At 43.1% G+C, this 9,712-nt stretch overlaps 1 long non-coding RNA gene across 1 annotated transcript; it reads left to right on the plus strand.

The window, feature by feature from the left end:
- Window positions 1-393: 393 nt before the first annotated feature.
- Window positions 394-9,299, plus strand: LOC146181110 (uncharacterized). The gene is made up of 3 exons (XR_014700163.1): window positions 394-553; window positions 5,944-5,996; window positions 8,103-9,299. It is a non-coding gene; the product is annotated as an uncharacterized LOC146181110 (long non-coding RNA).
- Window positions 9,300-9,712: the final 413 nt, after the last annotated feature.

Consider the following 9,712-nt stretch of genomic DNA (forward strand, 5'->3'; position numbering starts at 1 on the left):
CATATACTTCTTAAGGTGATTTGAATTATGATTTTATTGTTACAGTGCATATGAAAGAAGAACAGAGTATGCTTTCTTGTTATGTAAAAACTGTCGTGAAGGCAGCAACGCATTTTCAGAGAACATTTTTTTGTCGATTTCAGCAAGCGTCTTAAATATTGAGCTAGGCTCTTAGATAGTTTTCTCGCATAAATCGAGATGTTTGATTTGACAGATGTAGACTAGAGGCCATATTTTAATTATTGTGACATACGTTAGCTCGAAGGCATTTGCATTTAAATATTATACACGCTCCCTTCTGTAAAGAAGGTATATGCGCGTTTGCAGAAAAGACTCAGTGCATAAAATAAGGAAATGAAAAACTCATCCTAACGCAAATCTTTGCTTTTTCCCTGCTATGTTCTTGGAGAATATATTTTGCAACCAATGGCAAATATAAGTTCTCCTTCCGATGAAGCGGTTGCAAACTTTGAAGTACAACCAATTAGTTAAATTTAGAAGCTATGATGGCTATTCCGCTGCGACTGATCCTTATTCTTGCAGTCATTTTTCTGTAAGTATACGGCGACCAAATATCTACGAAGTGCTGTATTCTCTTATCAATATTCTGGTAGGGAAGAATTTTGATTTTGATTTAATTTTTCTCCTTTGATTCAATAGAAAATGGCGAATAGCAAGCATTGAAAAACAACACCTTTTTACGTCAATCAAATTCGGTACGGACAAGTTAAAGAAGCTACCTCCAAAAGGATGATTGCAATAAGTTAGTTAAGTTAAGTCTAACACCGCCTATAACGGTTGTCGAAAAATCTTTATAGCATTGTGTTGAATGGCGGTTCTTATCGATCAACGTACGCGTGCAGTATCTCTTAGCAGCGTCCGCATTTCCGCATGCTTAATTACAAGTCCTTTATTTTGTGACTATATTGTGTGAGTGTTTGGGGTCTCGATTTTCAGAAATACCTCTGTTATATTTTTCGGCATTAGTGTAGAAATGGCTCCTGCTATTACCTTATGGGTCATATTGGGAGGCACTGACTGGTCGGCAGATTGTGTTACGTAGCGGGACCACCTCATGGCATGGTACAGTTAGCAGGAGCTCGGAATAAAAAAAAAAGAAAGTACTGCGCTTAACTCCGGTTTAAATTGGGAATGGCGAAGGCAACTTTACAGGTCTGTTCTCACTATTTGCTTCGTCAATGTCATGCCTACTACTATCATCTGCGCTGCTATATCTTTATTAACTAAATGCACCGTAATTGTGATCACTACTACAATGATGATTACCACTGGTGTGGTTTGTGGGGTTTCACGTCTTAAAGCGACTCAACCATGAGAGTGTCGTTATCACTGAATATTCAATCATTATATACCCACTATCGTAATTATCATCATCAGTGATTGCATCGTCATTTTATTATCCTAATGCTACAAAATGAGAATTAAGATCCGATCCTCACTAGCCCAGCGTGACGGAGACGACAGTGCACTCGGCTGGGGATCAGAGCAATAGTGGTTCGAAAGGTTTTTGTAGTGAGAGCTAGATTCATTCGGTTACAAATCGAGCATTTCATTGTGGAACCGGTCTGGAATGTGTAGAATGCGCCGCGGATAGGAGGAGCAATTGCGAGTGGCGTGACTTGAGAGCTTCGCTGCCGAGCGCGGGCGCAGCTGCCACGCGCGCAGTCACGCGGATGCCACTTGCTAGCTATGCGCCTAGCTGTGCATGAGCGCAACACCCCGGCCGCAGCACAGTCGTTTTGCATGGAGGAGGAGCCGGGCCGCTGGTCGGTGAAAGTATCGACAGGAAAGGCTCAACTCCTAAGATGCAGCAGCTGCCGCCTGGCAATTGGCCATTCAGCAGAGAAAGAATGAATGCCAAAAGTCCAAACTAGCAGCACAGACGCCTGAACAGAGAATAACGTCTCGACAAGCGGAGACGCGAGGATGCACAAAGTAACAGGCGGCGCAGAGCAGTTCTGATGGAGCATTCAAAAGATCACTTGGAACCGACGACAGTGACAGAGGAGGATGTAAAGTCCCGTCTTGTATCTTGGTTGCTGATGCCAATCGTCTTGGGCCTAATAAGAAAATCGGAGCCTGTATCTACGTAAGACAAGCTGTCGCTGCTGTCAGTGCCTTCGATCGCAGTGAACAGTGCAGAAGCTTGCTGTGTTAGACGTTTAGAGAACGGCTTTGTCATACAAGAAGTTTACATGGCGCCACAAACATCTGTAGAACATGCGATTAATGTGGCTGCCACCTATGTGCCAGCTTACAGCACGGTTTGAGAGTTGTGCTTGGGTTTTGGGGCCTTCAACAGGGAGGTGGATTCGTACAGTCATCATAAGAAACAGAAATTCGAATTTAATTTGGCACTAAATCCCAACGTCCCAAGCAAACATGGGGGGGACTGCCATTGATGTCATATATGAAAGAGAATCTGTACATTTAAACTTCCGCATACATGCAAACGAAACGATCGCGTGTTACTATACCGATCATTGGGCTTTGTTCCTCCGTTTGCATGAAATAAAAAATGATGTGGGAAGATTAAATCTCTTCTTTGCTAATGAATACATGCTCATAAATAGACTTGGCATCATGCCCAAACCAGAGCAATGTAGCTCTCGCTGCGTATATCTTGTCGTAGCCGACCTAAGCAGCTGCCATTTTTTTTTGTTTTTCTTTATTCTCTGTTTAGGCACAAATTTTCTGCGAAAATTTTCAGTCTATCAGCCCAGCCATGAAAGGATATCGTCTTAAAAATGGAATTTAACTCGGGAAGCTTCAATCCCGAGTCGTTCATGTTATCTCGAATCTCTTGGCAACGTATGCACTTCCTTAAAGCCTTTATTGGCTTATACTGTCGTGGGCAAAATGTGTCCCGCTTTTGCTGCAGCTCTGATTGGTTGAGACGGGATGACGTCTTGGAAGTCTCGACCAGTCACAGAGCACCACCACAGCATGCGCGAATGCGTGCCTTATATGGCCCTATGTCAATCAATGATCAATTACTAATCAACGACTGATATATAATTAGAAACTATCAACTAAAAAGTTCATTAGCTAGAAAAAAATGAATAATTAAATAATTCATAACCTACTTATGTGTAATATTTGCGTGTTACATAACTAATTAAAAATAAATTTTAATTAGTACCAGTTGCGTAGCAGAACGCGGCACTCAGGCTTTCACCTTTCAGTACTTTAGTCGTAAGTCCCTCGTAATGTTTTTCTCAGCAGGATCGTATTAATAATGAATTCTTCCTCTAAAGGCACTAAAAAGCTGGCAAAAAGCGCTTGAGATCTAAACCTACGGTAACGTTTGCTTGGTTACGGCGTACTTTGTAATGCAAGAAAAAATCTTGAATCATTTACTAATAGCTAAGCACAAACATTGTGGCGAATCTAGAAGTGCTATAAAATAGGCTTAGTTACGCCTGTTAAGCTCACCTGAGCCTAAGCAAACCTAATAAAACTTCGAAAGGTGTGATTGCGTTCAGAGAGCAAATTACTACTGAACTGTGATCAGGCAAAACTACAGGCTTATCTAGGCGTAATATATTTAATAGCCTAACAACAAGATCTGCTTAAAAGTTAATTTTACCAGTGTGCGTGGAAACGCGCTCACACTTTGTTTCCTTAAATTTGGTTGATGTTTATTAGCCGCTACATAGCCCTAAATAGCTTTCACTTTAACCTTGGTCTTGGCATCGCTCTGGACTATGGTACAAATGACCACTGTTGTAATTCATAGCACAAACACTTATTTTAATTTAGGCTTATTTGTTATCATAGCGAAAACGGGCTATGGAAACGTAATCCTGAATTAGGCAAAATCTGTTAGTTTGCGCTAGAAGTATTTTCGCACTGAAGTGTTGGGACAGATTCCATTCCTGGCGGCCGCATTAAAACATGAACGAGGTGCAAAACAAAATGTATTTTGTGAAATATTCGTGCTTGTGTAAAGACAACCGATGACATAAAGTAAGCCGGATGGTTCAAATATACAGCGACTCTATCCTTCAGTTTTTCACACTACCCTCACGCTGTGGAGGTGCCTACAATAGGAAGAGAGGCGCTGCGATACTGGTGCTTGACACCTGGTTTAAAATTTTTATGCGAAGCATATTGTTAGAGGTAAACCACAGCCCTTCGTGACGGTTACACGCCGTGCAAAAAATGTGAAATGCTACGTCACACCACGTGATACGCTGACGTCACGACAGAGGAGAGACGGGGGTTCAGCTCGCGCCGTCGGCTGCGGTTGCACGCCGTGCGGACCACGTGGTATGGTGACTTCACACCACGTGATACGCTTACGTCACGACAGAGGAGAGACGGGGGACCGGCTCGCGCCGTCGGCTGCGGTTGCACGCCGTGCGGACCACGTGGTATGGTGACGTCACACCACGTGATACGCTTACGTCACGACGGAGGAGAGACGGGGACCGGCTCGTATAGCGCAGGTTTATATATAAAGGGAGACGATTGCGCTCGCCTCCAGTAGACCCTCACAAAAGGTGGCGATGCCTCCAGGGAGTGCTGCCGAGCGGTGGAATGAAAAGCGAAGGCTGCGGCGTGCTGCAGAGAGCCCAGAAGAGCGGGAAGAACGTTTGGCCAAGGAGTGTGCTCGGCATGCGGCTCGGCGACAACGATGTGGTAAAAGCACGTGTAACCAAGGAAAGAAAAGTTTAGCCAAGTGTAACCATGGAAAGCCGAGTGTAGCAATCAATATGCTTCGCATCTGACCAGGCTTAACCAAGCTAAGCCTCAGCCATTTTTTTATAACTGCCACCTACAACTGCTATAAAAGTTAGCACAGAAAAGTTAGCACGACTTTCCTCTTTCACTTGTTCGCCTTGTGTTTGTAGCGCCCTCTTGGGTATGGCCGGGAACCCAGACGTCACGCTCCCGCCGGAAAAGAAAATAAAGGCGGTGCCTGGTCGTGGCTAGTGCAGCCTCTGCAGACAGCCGTGTTCTGGTGCCAATCAACAGCGGCCTTGTTCCTTCGCTAATGAGGCGTTAGGCCTTCCTCTGCCCACCGGCAACGTCGGGAGAAAGGCTCCTGGCGACATAGTAGCATCTTGTCGGCGAGTTGATGCGTTCAAGGCAAAATTTCGCCTCAATCTGGGGAACGAAACACGCGGGTTCTGGGGCCAGAAAGGTGGGAGACAAATCTGCAATCACGAGACGTCCTGCAGACGTGAGTTCCGTTCCGTGGATGCTGCTGACTCGGGCAATTCTCGTCCTAGGTAACCAGATGAAGGCCTAACGCCTCAGGAGCGAAAGAACAAGACTGCTGTTGAATGGCACCACAACAAGTATGCCTGCAGAGGCTGCACGGACCACTTCTAGGCGAAGTCTTTATTTTGTTCTCTGGGCGGCGCGAGATATCCGGATTCCCGGTGCCACCCAAGAAGGTTCTTGAATTCTCAGTTGACGTGTCTAGTTCGACGTTACACGAGAAAATAGTTACTCTTTCCACTTCTGAGTCTATTTCCATGACTTGAGTTTGAGAAACAGCGTTCACTGACGGTGCTCTCCCATTCTATTTACTTCAATGCTTTCTACTGCAATTTCGGGAAGAAAAACGCCTGACCTTCTCTACTGTGATGAAAATATCTCTTCGGTAATCAATACACTCTCGTACGAATTCTTAATGAATTCAGAAAGGTATTTATTAAAAAGCTGTAACCTCAAGCGTGTTTAATGAATGCGAACAGACAATGCGCTTTCAGCGAACGTGTCAATTCAATTGTTTATTGCATAAAAAACGGCTACGTAGCACTTGTACTGAGATTTAAAAAAAAGGGCACTTATCTCTGTACGTGTACCTTTTTCGCAGCCTTCGCTGTCCCTGCAGCAGTACTACAGTTGTTTCTATCTCATATTTTTTAAACATCAGCCCGAAACTAATTTTTGTTTTTGAATACTCAGCATCGTATCGAGGGACGCCAGTTGCACAGATTGGGAACCACTGCCCACGAAAGGTGAATTTGCATGATTTAGTTTCCGTTACTTGTTAAAATAAATCTGGCGCTATGAATTTCAAAATTCACCGAAGCGCGCTCAGGGATTGAAAGCTGCACCATTTAGAAATGTATATGTATGGCCAAGGAAATGCTTGTTCTTTGGAGAAAAGTTCGGATATGCATATTCTATTAAAAAACTGGAAGCCTTTTTAAGAAGCTCTTATGCAGCAAACAGCCTAGAATAATATACAGTTCATAGAACTGGAGCAATCAGTTTTACCGCACTAAAAGACCGCTGGAAAAAAAGAGAAAGGTGCCATTGCAAAGACATCCATAAAGCATACTGGAATGTTAATCCAAGTGAAATACATGACATTGGTGTAATTAAAGTGGAAAATGTTAAGTTTTCACGACGACTTAATTCTTCAAGTGGTGATGTCATGTATAATTTGCGTTGTGCTTTTTCAAATTCGCAACAAAATTATTCTTGACATTAGCAGAAGTTTAACTAAGCACATTAGAGGAGAGATCCACATCTTTGACTTTAAATTAAACCTTTCGGGGTCAAGGTTCGGTCGCTTCATCCGCAAGCCCTTATCTCATGCGCTTAGTAGATCAACATGTTTAGAATAGTGCAAGTTCTTGTGTCGCAATCATTTAACCTCGGCCCCCAAAGACAAATTCGCAATAATCGATTGATAGGTCGATGGGCCGATAGCGCGTGAGCTTAGCTCGTCCACGACAACACGCGAATTTTGCTCTCGTAGGCATTTATGCATACATACATGATTATTGGGAACAGCACAACGACGACGGACATTCAGCGTGTTATAAAAACAAACTATGGCAGCAGCGTACTGCTACCCAGTAAAAACAAATTACGGAACAGTCTCAAAATTAACTCAAAATATTTACACTATTGTCACAATGTCAGACAGTTTGCAGTTTTTTGCTACGTTTTCTAGTTCTGCAACTTTTCAGTAGTCCGTAGTTCTGCAGTACCTTTTAGTTGTAACAACAAAAATTGGGATGTTACTGCCAAATTTTGTGCTGCCACATAAAATTCGCTGTCAAAAACTGGACACAAATTTTGAGGTGACAACTATTTTTGTAGTTTTTTCGACTGGAAAAAGTGTGCATTTAAGTGTTAACGACAATAAACATCCTAATTATATTTTTTAGTGTCCTTTCAACTAAAAAAAAATGTCGCATTTAGAGTTGAGGACACGAATTGTTCTCGTTATTACATTTTTTTTTTAAGTTCCAATTTAACCGAAGTTCAAGGCAAGGCACACTTGTTTGCATTCTCATCTTCCGTCGTTTTCTCCATTTTGTGCTAGAATGCGTTTTAACAGCCCATGTATTTGTGTATTGGTCTACACACAAATAGAAATTGCACGACGCTAAAAAGTTGGTTACGTTTAAGCATACAAATTCTGTAATTTGTAGGAGTTTGTCGTGCTTGGTAAGTTTGTCTAATCCAAACCCAACAGGCATTCAGACTTTGAGACCTGATAAGCGTACATATTTGGAATGCCGCAATTTAGTTGTGTTATTTTTGACAGTGCTGAGAAGCCGAATAAAATGTTTCAAGAAAATGCAGACCATCTTCAACGCCAGCACGCGCGTCCGTGCAGCCGCGCAAAAAACAAGACGCTGCATACGCGCGAATTGTCGAAGTGAAGTTTTCTATTTGGAACTATGTTAAAAGTGGAACAATTTTTCATTTTTGCGACCTGCGTGCATTGCCGCATTCGGACGTACATCACAGCAGGGCGAAACATTGCGTGGTGGATGTCGCACCACTTGGTCGATTATGCTCTCCAAATATGCGCTTTGCACTCACTATATGCATTACCGTCGCAAACTTGCAATGCAGTTGTTACCAAAGACCACTGCTCTTACAATCTGCTTCAGGAGTAATTTGCTTGCACTTCGGGGTTCGCGCACATATCGGTTTCCACTGTGTCGTGTACCGAGATCATAGCAATAATGCGCCCGCATTTAGAAACGAGATAAACATGACTTCTTTGTGTCCGGTATAGTCAGCACCACGCTGTACTCTAGTATAATCAGTACAAAGAAACGTCTTCGTTTCAATCTATAAATTCTTCGTTTCTGCAGGAATACCACATGGAATTGAACCTCGTGTCCTCCCTAGTGGTGCAGCGACACCTAATCAACAGCAGGTCCGTCGACTTCGCAGTTTTCCAGGATCGACTGCGGGAGCGGAGTCCACATCCGGACGTCTTTCACCACCGCCTCCATATACGGAAATACAACCTCCAGGTTCATCCTCAAGGCGTCGACTGCAGCGCAGCAGAACCGAACCAGTTCTATCACCTCCACCTCCATACCGAGCCCATAGCCTCCCACACTTAAACTCACCCCCTCCCTATCCGGGGCCACCTTCAGCTTCACCACCTCCGTACCCGGGGCCTCCGCTCCCCTCACCCGGTCATCAGTCTCCTAGACAACAAAGGCCGCGTACAAATACTCCGGTGCTTTCGCGCCCAGGTTCCCCTACTGGAGGTCGCTCGGCTGACTGACTGAACGAAATCAAAGCATACCTCTTGGCCCCAGGGCATCTCACGTTCCCTGCCGCACAAACAAGGCACCAGAAATAGGACACAGTGTATGAGAAAATGGAAATGATATAGCACACTATTTATATAAATCCAAACATCAAATGTGAGATGTGGGTTGCATGGTCAAATAAAGGTTTCTTATGATTACAGAAAGAAAGTTTTTCAAGGGGAATATTTTTCTAGGATAAATTGTATATCATGAGCTCAAAACTTAGCTATCGCTCTCGCATTTGCTACAAAAGTGCCAGAAAGAGCTTGAAGTTCGATCTAAAATTTTACTAACAGCGGTAACAGCGCAAGGTTCATATTAGGCAAGAATGTACGTTTATGAAACGTTCTGCTCATGTGCATTGGAACATTTGGGGCCATAAACATGTTAAGTATCGGTGAATTATATTTTATGATATATAGAAGATACTTTGAAGGCTATATTTGGATATTCTTTAGTGGAGTCTTAATAGATACCTTCCAGTGTATACATATTGCTCTTTTCCGTCTTGCCTGCACATTGCCTGTGTGGCAGCAGAGAATATAAATTAGGCTTAAAGTCTGGCGTAATCGATGTTTTCTGTAGAAGTCTCTGCTTCGTTCGCATTTTATCACCTCAATATTTATGTGAACCGGTGTATTCTCGGGAAATATTTACGCATATCTGTGTTTTCCTTTGGATAATATACACGTGAAATGTTCATTATTCTATCAGAAGCTTCTTTATAAAATAGCTTGCAGGCCACGAATGTCAGAGGATAGGTCTGATTTTTTTTTTTTTTTTTTCAATTCATTCACATACACTTTTTTATTTTATCATTATACCGTGGAAGGTCCTGTTTGTCAGATATATAATTTGGATGTCAGCGTCGGCCTTGTTATTGAATAATTTCGTGTCTGGCACTGGCTTGTGCTAGTGACCCAACGAACCCCGACTATTCGACGGTACGTGCTATTTAAAGCGACCACATATTATTAGAAAGATGCAAGGAGCTCTCCACTCAGGTTGCTTTATTAGAGTTGGGAAGTTGGAATAAGATTCAATGTTACAGTCCTCTTGGATGCTCAGTCTGTCACGCTTCACCTCGGCTAAGCAGACAGCCTTCAAGCGGCTTTGTTAAAGGAGGGCTTTATATATGCCTTGTGTTTCCCTACACT

This window comes from Amblyomma maculatum, chromosome 8 (genome assembly GCF_055883805.1).
Source record: "Amblyomma maculatum isolate TAMU_Amacu chromosome 8, ASM5588380v1, whole genome shotgun sequence".
NCBI classification, from domain to species: Eukaryota; Metazoa; Arthropoda; class Arachnida; order Ixodida; family Ixodidae; genus Amblyomma; species Amblyomma maculatum.